Below are 16,589 nucleotides of genomic sequence, written 5' to 3' on the forward strand. Positions count from 1 at the left end.
AGCTAGGTACAGGATGACTTAGAAACTGACTATGAGTTGAAGATTAACTTAGTTTTATTTCTAAGATTTTCTTGCAATTGTGTAAGTGATGTTACCATAATATAAGCAATAATGGAAGGATGTAGTTTAGGGGAAAAGAGAGTTCATTAAAATACTGAGCTAGAGGTTATACGGAAGATTCAGAAGATGACTTGCAGAAAGTTCGGTAACACAGTAGCAATGCAGAAGAATGGAATGTTTTTGGAGGTCAAGACTGTATCCAGCAGAGGACACCATAGTATTGATGAAGCCATAGTATTCATGAGAATGTTGTGAGTCAGCCTTAATCAGTCAGATGAAGGACAGGATTCTGAATAAATTCCTAGCAAAAGAAAGACGAAAAAGGGGATTAGTAAAAGAAGATAGAGAACCTTATAGAAGCAATAAAGAGAGCAGATTTAAATAAGGACAAACCTAAAGAGAGAAGACACAGAAAATTCTCAGGACATGAAAGGACGTTCAGAGCAATGTGAAAGGATGACAAAAAGCAACACAAATCTCTCTGAGAACTGAGGAAATGACGAGTACACAAAGACAGTTTCTGGATTTAGTTGAGGGAATTCATATCTAATAGGCTAAATTCACTCAGCATAATTTTAGAAAGCAAGATCAAAACTGACAGGGAAGGTTGATAGTCTACATTACAACTTGTACAGTAAATACAACAAACAGCATACAGTTATATAATGAAATGCAACTCATTTATTGACAAATTATGATGCCTCAGGGGATGGCCTATCATATTATAAATCCAAGGTAAATAAGATATTTCTCATGATTTCTCTTGATTTGTGAAGTGTTTAATTTGGCAGCTTAATTATAAAGTGTACGCTAATGAAATTAAATGTGAAGCAGTCAACCCAAAAACAGGCTTTTCCTGCCCTTTGGTTTAAGTTCTTTGACTGAATTCGCCTAGTAACCTAGGTGAGACAAAGGCTGAAGAAATTCGCTAAGCAACGGCAATCTTTCGTAGCAACTTCTTTGACTACGGAGATTTCATGAGCTTAAAGGTTGGAACTGATAAATTAATTCAGTAAAGTTGTGGGTCACAAAATCGACATACAAAAATCAGTTTTGTTTCTGTACACTAACAATGACTTATCTGAGAAAGAAATTAAGAGAACAATCCATTTACAATAGCATCAGAAATAATAAAACATCTAGGAATAAATTTAACCAAGGAGGTAAAAGATCTATATACTGAAAACTATAAGACAACAATGAAGGAAAGTGAAGATACAAATAAATGGAAAGATATCCCATCTTCATGTTTTGGAAGAATTAATATTGTTAAGGTATCTATACTCTCCAAAGTAACTTACAGATTCAAAATTCCAATGACATTTTTCACAAACTTTAAGTATGGAACCATCAAAGACCTCAAATAACCAAAGCAATCTTTAGAAAGAAGAACAAAGCTGGAGGCACCACACTTCCTTTCAAAGCATATCACAAAGCTACAGTAATCAAAACAGTATGGTACTGTCATAAAAACAGACACATAGATCAATGGAACAGAATAGAAAGCCCCGAAATAAACATACATGTATATGATCAACTAATTTTTGACAAAGATACCAAGAATATGAAATGGGGAAAGAATACTTTCTCCAGTAAATGGTGTTAGTAAAACCGGATATCCACATGCAAAAGAATGAATTTGGACCTCTGTCTTACACGATACACAAAAATCAATTCAAATGGACGAACGGCTTAAACATAAGACCTGAAACCATACAACTCCTAGAAGAAAACATAGGCTGTAAGCTCCTAGATGATTTTTTCTATTTGACACCACAAGGTAAGTCAACAAAAACACAAATAAACAAGCGCGACTACATCAGACTAAAAAGCTTTTGTACAGCAAAGGAAACCATCAATAAAATGAAAAACAACCCATAGAATGAGGGAAAATCTTTGCAAACCACAAATTTGATATAGGGGTTAATCTGCAAACTATAAAGAACATATACAACTTAATGGCAAAAAAAATAACTTGATTAAAAAATGGTCAATGGACCTGAATAGACATTTTTCTAAAAAAGACATACAAATGACAAATAGTATATGAAAAGATGCTCAATATTGATAATCATCAGGAAAATGCAAATCACAATCATGAGATATCACCTTACACCTGTTAGGATGTCTGTTATTTAAAAGACAGGAAATAACTAGTGTTGGTGAGGATGCAGAGAAAAGGAAGCCCATGTGCACTGTTGATGGGAATATAAATTTGTGCAGCCATTATGGGAAGCAGTATGGAGTTTCCCCAAAAAATTAAAAATAGAATTCCCATATGATCCAATAATCGCACTTCTGAGTATATATTCAAAGGAAAGGAAATCACTATCCTGAAAAGATATCTGTACTCTCGTGTTCATTGCAATATTATTCAAAGAGCCAAAGTATGCAAACAATCTAAGTGTCCATGGACAGCTGGATGGACAAAGAAAAGGTTGTAGATATATACAATGAAATATCATTCAGCCTTAAAAAAGAAGGAAATCCTGCCATTTATGACAACATGGATGAAACTGCAGGGCATTATGCTAAGTGAAATAAACCAAACAGAGAAAGACGTATACTATATGGTATCACTTATCCGTGGAATCTTAAAAAAAAAAAAAAAGGAACTCATAGAAACAGAGAGTAGAATTGTGGTTGCCAGGGGCAGAGGGGTGGGGGAAATGGAGACAGGCTGGCCAATGGGTACGAACCTTCAGTCATAAGATGAATAATTTATGGGGGTCTAATGTACAGCATGGTGGCTATGCTTAACACCACTGTATTGTATATTTGAAGTTTGCCAAGAGAGTAGATTGCAAGCATCCTTATCAAAAAAAAAAAAAATAGTAACTATGAGAAGTGAGAGATGTGTCCATTGACTTGATTATGGGAATCTTTTCACAATGTACATGTGAATAAAATTATCATGTTATACACTTTAAATACATAATTTTTGTGAAAAAATTTAAAAGAAAAGAAGTAAAAATAAAAGCTGAAGAAATGCGGAATATCAGGAGAAGTTAAGAGAGAACTCTAGAGACATCGAAAGTGGTTCTATTAGAACACGGCTCATTAATGTCATAGGGAAATAGAACTTTTTGCCTAAGACGTTAGTAATAGGTCTACTTGAGGACGTCACTTAAATTTAGGGGAGGGATTTCTTCATTAAAATAAGTCAAGGCTCTCATCTTTTTGAAATGAAAACTATGGCTAAGCAGTTTAGCTGCTGAAAGAATAGATGACTGTTGGGAAATATAATTACTTTTTTTTTTTTTAAAGATTTTTTTTATTTTTTCCTTTTTCTCCCCAAAGCCCCCCAGTACATAGCTGTGTATTCTTCGTTGTGGGTTCTTCTAGTTGTGGCACGTGGGACGCTGCCTCAGCGTGGTCCGATGAGCAGTGCCATGTCCGCGCCAGGACTCGAACCAAGGAAACACTGGGCCGCCTGCAGTGGAGCGCGCGAACTTAACCACTCGGCCACGGGGCCAGCCCCGAAATATAATTACTTTTAATGTGGAATAACCTGTATGATTAATCTTTGATTGGGTTTTCCCTATTTTACGTTATCTTTGGACTGAGAATGGCGGAGTATCTGCATCTTCTAGATAGTAGGTGTAGCTGGTAGCTACTCTTCATCATTTTCTTCAAAACATTAAATACCACAGTTAAGAATCCATGGCATAGAAAACTCAGCTGATCCAGGTCTCAGTCTTCCTGCTGTGTCGTTGTCCTGTTGTGTGTGTGTGCCGATGATGGCAGGCAATTGGATCTTTTTTTCTGGTTGATATAAAGTAATATTGATTTGTTTCTTTATTTCATTATTCTAATGCTAGCCTCCAGCTAGTGACCGGTGTCAGCAAAGTCTTAGGACTTAGAAAGAAAAAAAAAGGAAGCTAACCATGAATAAACGTCCGTCCAGGTTTACTGAAGAACAAATTACTAAAAACAAAACAAAACAACATGATGACAACAAAAATAACTAACATTTGAACACTTACACTATGTCTAGTACTATGCTAAGCACTTTCCACTTAATAATCAAGACATTCTCTAAGCTAGGTTTTAGGAATTGCTGTAATTTACAGATTAGGATATTGAGAATCAGAGAAGGTAACTGATCTAAGATCTCAGCTGAAAAGTTTTTAAGACTTGCATCCAGCTAAGTATACCCTCTTAGAAACACCACGCTAACTCTTTCACTTTATGAGATCTGGACTGAAAAAAACAAAAACACATTGTCCTCGTACATAAGGTCCAGCCTACTCACATACAAATTGATTGTGGATATTTCCATTACAAGAAAATTTTTGTCATAAAGAAGCATTCTCTGATAATGATCGTGTTCTCTTTCACAAGATTAGGTACAGCTAATGATGAAAAGCCAGTTTAGATATAGAGCAATTTTAAACTTCTGAAGTTGGACCTGGTGTACTGCCCTCAGCAGGATTTTATCGCAGGAATCTTAAGCAATTTAACCTCTCTGAACCTTACTTTTCATCTGTAAAATGGGGATAATAGTGTTACATATCTTGTCATTCTTGTGAAGAGTCAATGAGTTAATGCATGGGAAGTGGTTCATACAGTGACTGGCACATGGTACACCCTCAAAAAATGTAACTCTCATTTTTTGAAACACTGTCATCATCATCTTCATTGTCATTATCATCATCACTGTCATCTTCATCATTTAGAATTGTGTAACTCTACCTTTTCAGGAAGATAACTATCACATGTGTTTGAACACCAATGAAGGCTAATTATTAACAGGTTTCTCATTCCCAACCTAGCTTGACTGTACAGTATGACTCAGAGATTTTTCTAGTTCTAAATAAATAGCAGAGTGAAAAATGCAAATTCAATATGGTTATTCAATTCTTACGTATAATTTGAATGTAGGGCAGATGATAAAAGTCACCAACAGATAATAAACTATTCTGAAGAGCTTCCTATTTCAGGAGGGGAGAAAATGAGTCTTGTTATATTTTTGGTTTACAACCTTATTGATCAAATTAGAGCGACTTTATAGTGATTTTTATATCTCATTATAAAGCTCCTCGTATTTGTTGAGATCATGTTAAAAAAGATTGAATCAGTAAAATCAAAAGTATTCTTAGAGTTTCCATAAGCCATCTGCACTGTTTTTGGTATATTAATTACACAACACATCCACAGAAACAGAAACCAATGGCGAGATGGCTGACCTCCGTCCAGCTGGTGGTTCTCAATTAAGGAAACTTTAAAAATTCTTCAAATATTATATTTAATTATTTGGCTGTGCTTTATGTTACCTGAACCCCTGAAAGTATTGTCTTGAATGTATGTGTGTGTGTATAACTATATTTTATGTGTATGCTGTAATATATATGCAGGCATATGTATATAAAACTATGCCGTATAGACATACCACATAGTTAATAAAACATTCTTCCTATATATATATATATATCTAGATGTCTATATTATAACAAATATAATTAGATCATGACTTTTAATGCTTCATATTAGAATGTGACCTCACGAGGAGGTCTCACGATGGTTGCATGACTTAAAGTCTTGCGTTTCATGAGCCAAGCACGTGCGGGCACATGGCACTGAGCGATGGCAATCTTCTGTAGCAAGTTCTTTGACTAGAGAGGTTTCATGAACGTAAAGGTTAAAAATGAAATTAAATATTGGAAATAGAGATTATTTCTTCGATAGAAATTGCAGTCTAAAGAAAAAAATATCTGTCATGCTGATTAAAATTCATTGGTATTTATCATCACGTGTGTTGGATGGAAGAAAAACATTTTCGGAGCTCTCATCTGTACATATATTTGTGTACTTTCAGATTGCTATAACTTAGTATTAGACAGAAATCCTACGCCTTCCTGACACATTGCTTAATTGAGGACAGAAGAAAACAACAGCATTCATTTGTTGAGTTCACATAAAAGGTAAAAGAATTAATTAACATATTTTAATGATTATCTTGAATTCTATCATTTCAAGCTGTCTAGTGTCAGAAAATTTGGAGGCAGTAAAAGTTCAATAAATATTTGTTGAATAAAAAACAAGTAAAACACATTAACTGGAATAAAGTGATTATTTGGCACTTGATTCTTTAAATTTTAAGATATAACATTCACTTCCTAAAAATGAAAATAAAGAGAGATATCCAAGTTATAAGATGTAAATTTTTGTAAACATGTTGGACAATTGTTAGTAGATTTACATTAAAAATACTTAAATCATGAAAAAGGTGAAAAGATGTACACATACAAAAGTGATTCCTTTGCACTGTGTTCGATAATAGATAGCCATATGGAGGGGCCAAAACTAGCTTAATTACAAATTGGATATTTGAAATGTCACTTTCTCCAAGGGTGAACGTGGATTATATTGCTATAGGTTGTCTTTAAATCTTTTTAAAAAATTTTTGTCACCTTGCTTTTGAACTATAGCTGAGAACAAGTCAGATTGCCTTCCATCGGTTGTATCTTTCATATCCAATAATTTCCACGTCTAAGAGAGAAAATTAGAAACAAAGACTTGGAGAAAATAATGGACCCTCACCCCACACTGAGATCTCTCATTCCCACAGGGAGACTCTAGGATGTTTCCATAAGTTTTAACAGTGCCTCTGATTTCGAAAGGTTTGTGCTGACGAGGGAGAAAGCGTGTGTGGTTACAGTTATTCCAGAGATCACCTATGTATCCTCCTGCATTTGCCAACACTGATCTAGCCCAGTGATTGAAACTCTATATCACTGTGTTCAAAAGGAGTTTAAAACTCCATGCTGCCTCAGTGTGAACAAGTTTTGGTTGATAGTGGTGTCAGCTATGGGCAGCTGAGGGAGGAGATACTGGCAATATACCTAGGAATCTATCCTTGGTATTTTCTTTGTAGACTGCTCAGAGCTCCTAAGCGTACTTTTCTCAAATAGGATGGAGCCCTAAGTCAGAGAAAGATTGTAGAAATAATCACCTGTTTCTACTATTTTGGATGCATCTTGAATACTATGAAGATGGTGCATACATAGTGTTTAAGAAAGCTAGCAATGACATTTTAACTCAATCCCTTACTAGCTATATGTTCTAAGCTGACTTATTTAAACAATTTAATAATAATAGTAACTTTTTCCTGTGGTTGTTATGAGGATTTAATAATATAATATGTGAAACATGATTAGTATGATGTATTACATAATGAAGCCTCAATAAACATTAGCAATTATCATTCTTATTATACTGATTATATACCAACAATTTGTGTGTGTGGAAGATAATTGTGCTGACCATTGTCTTGTCTTAACATATATATATATATATATATATATATATATATAAAATATGTTAACATATATATAATGTTAATGAAAAATGAGTCCAAATATGCATATATTTCTCATAAGTTTAAAAAAAGTATTTAGTATAATGACAGTACCTCTAAAGAGCGCCGTGTAAATGCTCCTAAATAGCCTTTCTTTTTAATAATTTTGTGGTTTTTATATTAAACTCATTGTTACAAAATGGGAATAAAGTAGTATTTTCATACCTGCTTTATTGTTAAAAACTAGTGGGATGTGATAGGAGACCTAACAAGTACATGAATATTGCTAAAATTAACAGAATTTCAATAATTTGCTATCACTCAACATCTGTTGAGTAACTTCAGTTAGCAAGATGCTGTGATTGAAATAAGCACAGGATCATAGAAGTTTATCAATGGTCACTCTTTTTTATTCCAATACATTTTGAAGAAAGTATGGATACAATTAAATAGTTCTACACTTAAGACTGCCCAGGATTTCTCAGAAACTTTCTCTCTCTGTTTCTCAGCTTTGGGAGAGGTAGAAACATTGGATTGAAAAAGTGGGGAAAGCTAATTGGTATTAAAACTTTCTTCTATTATTTAAAACATGGTAAGTATTACCAAGATTGTAGAGAAAAGACCACCCTCGTATTCTGTTGGTGAGAATGTAAACCACTACAGCCACTATGGAAAACAGTGTGGAAGTTCCTCAAAACACTAAAAATGAATCTACTGTATGATCCAGCCATCCCTTTTCTGGGTATATACCCAAATGAAGTAAAATGAGTACCTCAAAGAGATGTCTGCACGCCCATGTTCATTGCAGCATTAGTCACAACAGCCAAGATATGGAAACAATTTAAGGGTCTGTGGGTGCACGAATGGATAAAGAAAATGGAAAGCAATGTGGAAGAAAACCAAAGAATTCAATATTCTGAAGTGAAGTAATAGATATGAGGAATGTAACTTCTTAGTACATAGTAGGGTTCAATATCTGTTAAATAAATAAATGATCCTCTATTAAACTGTTGGAGGTCATCGAGAGGATGTGAACACTGGTTGACCTGAGAGCTGGACCCGGGCCGTCAGAAGCTCCTCCCCATCACCCTGTCCTTGGGTTCTGCCCACTGTTGCCACAGTGGGAGGTGTTTTCAAGGATGCAGCCTTGAGAAAACAATGTGTTGTTGAGCGTATCTGGACTGTATACATGGCTTATAGTTAAGGCCTCTGTATAAACTTTGATGACTCCGGCAGGTAGGTATGAGATCTGCTACTTTTGCGGCCGCCCAATGCAAGCCTCCTATCTAAGTTTCTGTGCTCTCACCTACCCACCTGGCTGACCTGCCTCTTTCTTCGGTCTCTCCTTCCCTCTGTGTAGGGTGGCTTGTTTCAGATTTCACCAGGAAACTCCTGAGGTTGCAAACCAAGATGAACTAATCCCATTAATTTGCTCAAGTTTTAAACCTTACAAGCCACATAAAATACTAGATATTCATAAAATATTTAATAAATGTGTAGTGAACTTATTAGTGATTTAATTTCCCCATGAGTTTTTTAAGAGATAGAAAGCACAAGCACTGGGAAGTTGGCATAAACCATCCCAATTCTTTAGTTAGATATGAGCATCACCATAAAATAGGAATGTGCTTGATAGTGTTTTAAATTCTTGTGCTTTTGTCGAATGTGAATCAGTCCTTGAGTCTAATCATCTTTCACCGTCATCGTTAATGGGATTATTGACCTACAAATATGAGGAAGACACTCTGCATTTCATTTTTGCAGGATATGTCATCATTCCAGGCTTCTGTCTGTAACTCTTGTGGTCTTCTACTTGGAGCTCCCTCTGTAGCACACTTGTATGTGTACATACGTACATATGTATTTGTGTGTATGTATACACAAAACATGTATGTATGTGCATATATGTGTTTGTGTGTGTATATATATAAGAATAAAATCAGGACAAATCTGGGTCAGAAATGACTGTAATTTGCTCATATGAGAATTTCACAATCTAGTGGATCTAACTATCTACTGGTATCTTTAAAGCAGTACAATGGTGGAGAGAGAGCAGCTTTTGCTTAGTGAGGAGACAGGCACGGAAGTAAATTGAATTCCTGAAAACCAAAGCTATTTTCAGTTAGTGTGAGCTTACCTTTTACCTTCCCTCAAATTGAATGGAACACAGCCAGAGTGTTAAACTTGTACATACCAAATACTTTTAATTCTGTTCTTTAAAACAGCTTCCACATCTACCATGCCAAAAATGCAAGATGTTCCTTTGATGGTACATCTGCCTTATCTCGCCACTTTAAAACGTATGATCATGTAGAGAAAATGAAATTTGGGGATTAGCAAGTGGACAGTGTGTCATACAATATTGTAAAAGATTGATATACTTTTGTTTCATTGTATTTAATACAAATGTTGAGTATTTGCTATAATTATTAAGTATATATCTGCTCTACAATATATGCTGAGAGCACAAATTTGAATTCCACCCTCATCTCCACTAATTTTTGCTGTGAGAAAGTTAATTTGCCTTACTAACCCTCAATCTCCTCATCTTTCAAATGCAGAAGTGAATCCCATCCCTCCCACAGAGCTGTTATGAGGATTAAATGATACAATAATTTAAATGGTTAGCACAATAAATGCTAGATATTACTATTAGTCCCGCGTCAGCCTGTTAGCAGCATATAGCCAGACAGTGCTTTTGTTTTAAAATCATGAGCATTTAAATAGAACACATTATATAGAATTAAAATACAAATTTTGTTTTACCTAATTTCGAAAGCCATATGTTGCATTGCTTACCTTTAAAAAAAATAAGCCCCTAGGTCGAGAAATGCATGCTACAAATTTAATTCTGTGTCAGTGTTACACAATCGTAAATACAGCAACATTTTTCTTCTGGAGAGAAGCAACATTTCCCCAGTGGGGGAAAACCTTTCCCTTACCTGCCAAACATTGCTTCTCTGCCCCCGTTACTCCTCTAACTTCTAAAGATAAGTTTGTAGACTCTGCGAGTTATTATGTGCTTCTCTTCTCTGAGTTACAACACACACTTGCCCGAGGAGGTTTGCAAACCTTGGTTAATATTAATGAAACAATCTGGGGCATAAGTCTCCCAGAGAACAACTTTGTCTTCACGAGCTGTGCTGCTCTCCTCATTAGATGAGGGAAATCTTCCTCTCACATTCAGTTACAGATGTCTACATCATATTTCTTTTCTCTGGCAATCTAAAATTTTTAAGCACTAAAGAAGGGAAATAAAAGTCATCTTTTCTTTCCAAACAGCATTCTTTTCTCACGCTCACACACCAAGTGCTGTCAACCAGCTGGAAGTGTGTAAGTGACTCCCTGGCCAGGGACATGCCACACACTCTTTAGAGAAATGATGAATGATTTAAAACCATGATCTGAAATAAACCTTGCGTCCCTGAGGATTATTGGAGGCCTGTCTGTAAGAGCTCACAGAAAGCCACGTACTGTTGGTTGTATACTGTTTGAGCTGGCTTGTTCCAGGGTCCAAGCTACTCCCGGGTTTTATACATTATTAACTCTTCAGGGAATCCAAAATCTATTTAAAGTGGTAAAGATGACATTAATAAGACGGTATCCAGGGTTGTGGTTAGTGAGAATTGTCTCAGTGAATTCACAAGTTTTCCCACCTGAAATATACTCTCACAAAATCTGGCCAATTATTTTTCTCATTTCTTTTTTGCCTTCCCCACCACATTCCCCACGAAAGTTGTCCTTTTACCTTATACACCCAAACTTACTTTTTTTAAACAGATGTAGGCCATTTCTCAGCTTCCTTAACTGCTAATGTTCTCCTTCTCTGGATAATTAGGGAAGGAAGGAAAGAAACAAACGTTTGTTGAAAGTTTACTCTTATCACAGTGTTCCAAACAGCTATGGACATTAGTATCATCTTCCTAGCTTATAGCTGAGAATGTTTGGCCCAGAGACATCAAGTGGCTCGCAGAAGGTTGCACACACGGAGCTAATGACGGTGAATGGATTCTAACTCAGGTCTGCCAGATGCCAGTGTCCACGCAGCTTCCGAGAAGCACACCTGGTTTCTGGCACGGTGAAGCATCTTTCTGCCTGTGCTTGGTTCCATGTCTGCCTCCTCTAGGGCCAATTTCCTCCAGTTACTACTTTTCCTACCTACACTTAACACACTTTCTCATCTGACAGTTGTAAAGGTAAGCTTGTTCTTGCGTCACATAGCAGAAAACTCAACAAAGACTGCCTTCCTTCAAACCTACTATGCTTCCACCACAGTCCAACCTCTTCTTTCCCTCACTGTCTAGCTATCTGAAAGAACAGTTTATACTCACGGCCTTCACTGTGTCGGAAATCACGGTCTTTTTTGTTTTTATGAGGAAGATTCACCCTGAGCTAACATCTGTGCCAGTCTTCCCCTACTTTATACGTGGGTTGCCATGTATAAAGCATGGCTGAGGAGTGGTGTAGGTCCACACCTGGGATCCAAACCCATGAACCCAGGCCACCAAAGTGGAGCACGCCAAACGCAACTGCCATGCCATGGAGCCAGTCCCCTAAACCACTTTCTTCTTTTTCGTATTTTTTTTTGTGAGGAAGATTGGCCCTGAGGTAACATCTGTTGCTAATCTTCCTCTTTTTGCTTGAGGAAGATTGTTGCTGAGCTAGCACCTGTGCCAGTCTTCCTCTGTTGTATGTAGGATGCCACCATAGCATGGCTTGACAAGCAGTACTAGGTCTATGCCCAGGATCCAAACCTGGAAATCCCCGGCCATTGAAGCAGAACATGGAAATTTAACCACTACACCACAGGGCCAGCCCCTAAACCATTTTCTTTTTAATCCCTTGCTACCAGGCTTCCATTTCAACCTCTTCTATGAGTTGTTCTCCATCAGTTGTGCCACATTTACACATTTCTACTTCCCTGCAATTTCTGGAAGCATTCTTCTTTTCTGGCTTCTACTACAGCATAATTTGTTTCTCCTTATGAAAATAATAACTACAATCCATTGTGTCCTACTGGCTCTGCTAGGATCTCTACATCTTTATTACATTTAACCCTAATGACAATCCTTCAGGTTAGGAATTATTCACTATTACAGATCAAGAAAGTGAGGCTCATGCAGCCTGGGTCAGTTCCCCCGGGGAACACAGTAATGGGAAATATCTGAACGTGATCTCACAGCTGCTTTGCTCCAATGTGTCTTCTTTACTTTGTTTTTCTTATGTTCCATGTATTATGGCATTTCCTGTGATTTCTTGACAACCCATTCTCTGTCTTCATTAGGTTCTATTCCCTGAAAACATCATCTTCTTTAATGTCAACTACCTTCACCAGATAGCCTGACTTCAATCTGAACATAATGCAATGGCATTATCACCCCACCCCCATGGCTCCTTCTGTCCACATAGCTCCACCCCGAGAGCTTTGCTTTCTTATTACTGCCAGTTGTATCCAACACTTCCAGCTAATCAATCCTGAAAAATAATGTGTTCTGACTCCCCCACACGTCAGTTGTCCTGGGTTTGATTCTGCTTTATGACTATTTCTCCTAAGCAATGCCTCCTTTCCATTGGCAATGCTGGAAAGTAGATGAAGCCCTCATTGGTTTTGCCCAGGTCACATCAACAGCCATTACAAGAGCATTATGAGTCTTGTACAGAATGTCAAATAAATCTTCCTAACATGTGTCTCCCTTCATAACATTTTCTTATTCATGAACTCCCATGACATTTCTGCTTAACTCTTAACTCTGGCAAATAATTCCTTCTTTTATGGAGCCCCAAATTCGCTACTACAGACAAACTCCCATAGGGAATCTGTGTTCAAGTCAAAGGAATTAAAGAAACTAGAATTACTCACTTATATATATTTGTTTTCACTTTTAGGAGATAAAGTCAGTTCCCTTTCATATGTCTTCTTATAAGTCTTATTGATTGATTATGTTAGATCATAAATAATTTGAAAAAACTATGATATGTGTGTATACATAAACATATAAATATATGTATGTATTACAACAAAATGCATGATATTTCTTTTTAAATCACTAGCTATTCTGTATTTTTAAAATTTGCTGCTTTTTGGAATTATATATTTTCTAAAGAATTTGGAAGTTTGGAAGGTTAAGGGGTAGAAATTCTTCTCCCCCCATATAAATGTTGCATATACATATATGTGTGTAGTTTCATAAATATGCACACATACATATGTATATATATAATATACACGTATGTTAATATATAGTACAGCTAGCTAATTATACACGTAGATTTGGGAGTATTTTTCAAACTGAAGTCAAGTTATTTACACCTAACTTATTTATTTGGGTGTCTTTTCCCACTTTTTGTGTACTTTGATCATTTATCCACAGACATTTATGTTCTCCATGACAAATCAAGCTTTTTCTGTATGTCCAAGTTTTGATATGTACTACCTCTAATTAGAAAAGAACAAACAGCATGAAAATGAGGAGGAAGGAAAAAGAACCATCAAAGTTCTTCTGTTTTAAAATGTTGATTTTTGAATTTTTGTGTATATATTTTGAATTTATGTTTATTTTCTCACTATCTGTTTTCTCCTGATATATGCATCTATAGATAGATGTATATAATTACATATGCTAAAGATTTAAACAAATTATTAAGAAAATATGACACAGTAGTACTTGTAAGGTAAAAACATTTAATTTATGGAATTATTGTTTGAAAACAGATGATAATATTCCTTCTTTTGTATTCTATAGCTCTTTTTAAAAAATCTTCCACACAATTCCTTCAAACTCTACCAGCAGGTTGAAAAGAACACTTATCCAGATACAGGATGAAATAATAATTGGAGATCTACAATCCACGCTACTAAATGCTTCCTTCCAATGGCATTAAACATATGTCTTAAATGCATCTAGTTGAGGGGAAATTAAATTTACTGTCTTTAAAAGACAAAAAGGTAATTTTACATGATAAAAGCAATATAAAATTGCCAGTGGCAGAGACAAAACTACTCAGCAAGTGGTCCATTTACTTCTCTGTCTTTCCCATCCCTCCTTTCAGACCACGTGACCATGCTAACCAATGAAACTGAAGAACGATGCATGTCATTTCCAGGCTGAAGCAGTAACAAGCCTACGCACAATTTTCTGGTCTTCTTTTTGTCTTTTGTGGCAACTAAAGTGGTTTCATAGTTCAAGAAACATATCCATAGATGATGGCAATTCTGTCAGTCTGAGCCCTTGAGAAACTATAGAAAGCACAAGATCTCCCCTGCAATCCTACTAATCACCAAATTAGCATGTAGTGTAAGCAAAAATAAATGTTTGTTCTGATAAGCCACAGGAATTCTGGGGGTTAATTTGTTAGTGCAATATAACAATGCCTACACTAGTAAATATGTCACTGCCAATTTAAAACAATGTCTTTATTATTCGTGTTGTTTTAAGACTAATATTGTTCCTTTATCATAGCACTGCATATCATTTCTCAAAAAATAGATCTTCTGTGGAAAGAACATCATTATGAAGATAATCGGAACAGTAAATCAAGCATCAAAGAGAATTTTACTGATTTAAATACTTTATTTTATATAACGCCTGGTAGTTTTCAAAGTTTAAATACTTTAATCATTTAATGCTGCCAAAAAACAAAATCATGGCATAGAATCTATTCAAAAACAATTTGTTTTGTATTCTTCCACTTTAGCTGTCATTTAACTATGAAAACACAGAAAAACTAATGGGCCTGAGGAAACCATTAAAATCTATTAATAAATGACCCAGAAACCAAAAATCTTTACTTAACCTAGTGCCAACGAAATATAAAATACAAAATGACACAGATACACATATGTTTTAATATACTTTATTATAAAGCTATGTATAAATTGAAAATCAATTCTTTGTAAAAGCACCTTATTAACAGATGCTGTTGAAGAATAACATTTATTTCTTTATAAATGTTTAGTATATGATATTTTTGTAATTCACATTTCTTAGAAGTTTCTACTTTGTATACTTTAGTAGCCATATTTCTTTCGAGGGGCAGTGTGGCGTCTGAGACCCCTTCTAAAGTTGGAGCAATGAGCCATTATGTAAGTCTGGTGACAGGCAAGGGTGGTGCCGGTCCCACTATCGTCTGAAAGAATGTGTGCTGGCTTTCTTTATCCCTGGCATGCAGAGTGCTGGCTGATTAGCCCAACTGAGCCAATTCAAGGCTACCACTTAGAACTTTAGCTCTAGCTCAATGACACAAAGAATTAAGGGATAGATTAGAATTTATTACAGTACTAGCCACACAAATACTGTAGAAGTCTTGGTGCAAGCAGAGTTTGCTAGTAATCTGGATGATTCCATCTTCCTTCCGGTAGTCGTCCGATCATTTCTCTTCCTGGTCCCAGAAATCTACATCAGTTTCTGCTGTTTGAAACCAAGACACTGATGAGCTCATCTTTGCAGAAGCTTATAATGTGCCTTCTACATACTTGTCTATGGGTATATATTGCCAAAAGATTTCCAAAAGAATAAAATATAATGCTTTTCTTTTTTTTTGCTATAAGTCTTAGGAAAGATCTAAAAAGCCTCATAATCACTCAACAGATGCTATTGAGTTTTAAAAAAACACTTTGTAAACATTATAACAGGATGAAGTGCAGTCTGTTCTTTAGTTCCTAAATCAAGTTAGTCCATTGAATTTTAAGGAATGTTTCGTTTCAGATATTTTTCATCTCAGGTATGTGCATCATTTAAATGAATAAATCATACATTTTAGAATTTCCATTTGAAAAAAGAATTTCAGCCTATTTCACAGGAAAAAAAATGACCACCATGGGATCTATCAGCTCTATCCATAAATAGAATTTCCATGGGAGATATAAGAAAATCCTTTTTTAAATTGATAAAGAGGAAAACAATGTTTTATGATCTATATACTATACAGTATTTAAACTGTAATGAATTGTATTCTGTATTAGGTCACTAAAACAAGGTTTAAAATTTTGATTTAATCAGTTTTTCTTCAGCACTTTAAAGGTAATGTCTGTTTTAAAGTCTGTCAGAAAGGTTATGCAATTCTCTTTTAAATACTGAGTACCATGATTAACTTTCACCATCAAGTCTCCACCAACTTTAAAGTAATGTAGTGGTTAACATAGTTTTTGGCTAACTATGATTAATATGCATATACCCTTTAGGATTCCCCTATCTTGCCCGAAAAAGGATTTACTAAATAAAAAAGAAAT

Source organism: Equus quagga, chromosome 15, assembly GCF_021613505.1.
Source record: "Equus quagga isolate Etosha38 chromosome 15, UCLA_HA_Equagga_1.0, whole genome shotgun sequence".
Taxonomy (NCBI): domain Eukaryota; kingdom Metazoa; phylum Chordata; class Mammalia; order Perissodactyla; family Equidae; genus Equus; species Equus quagga.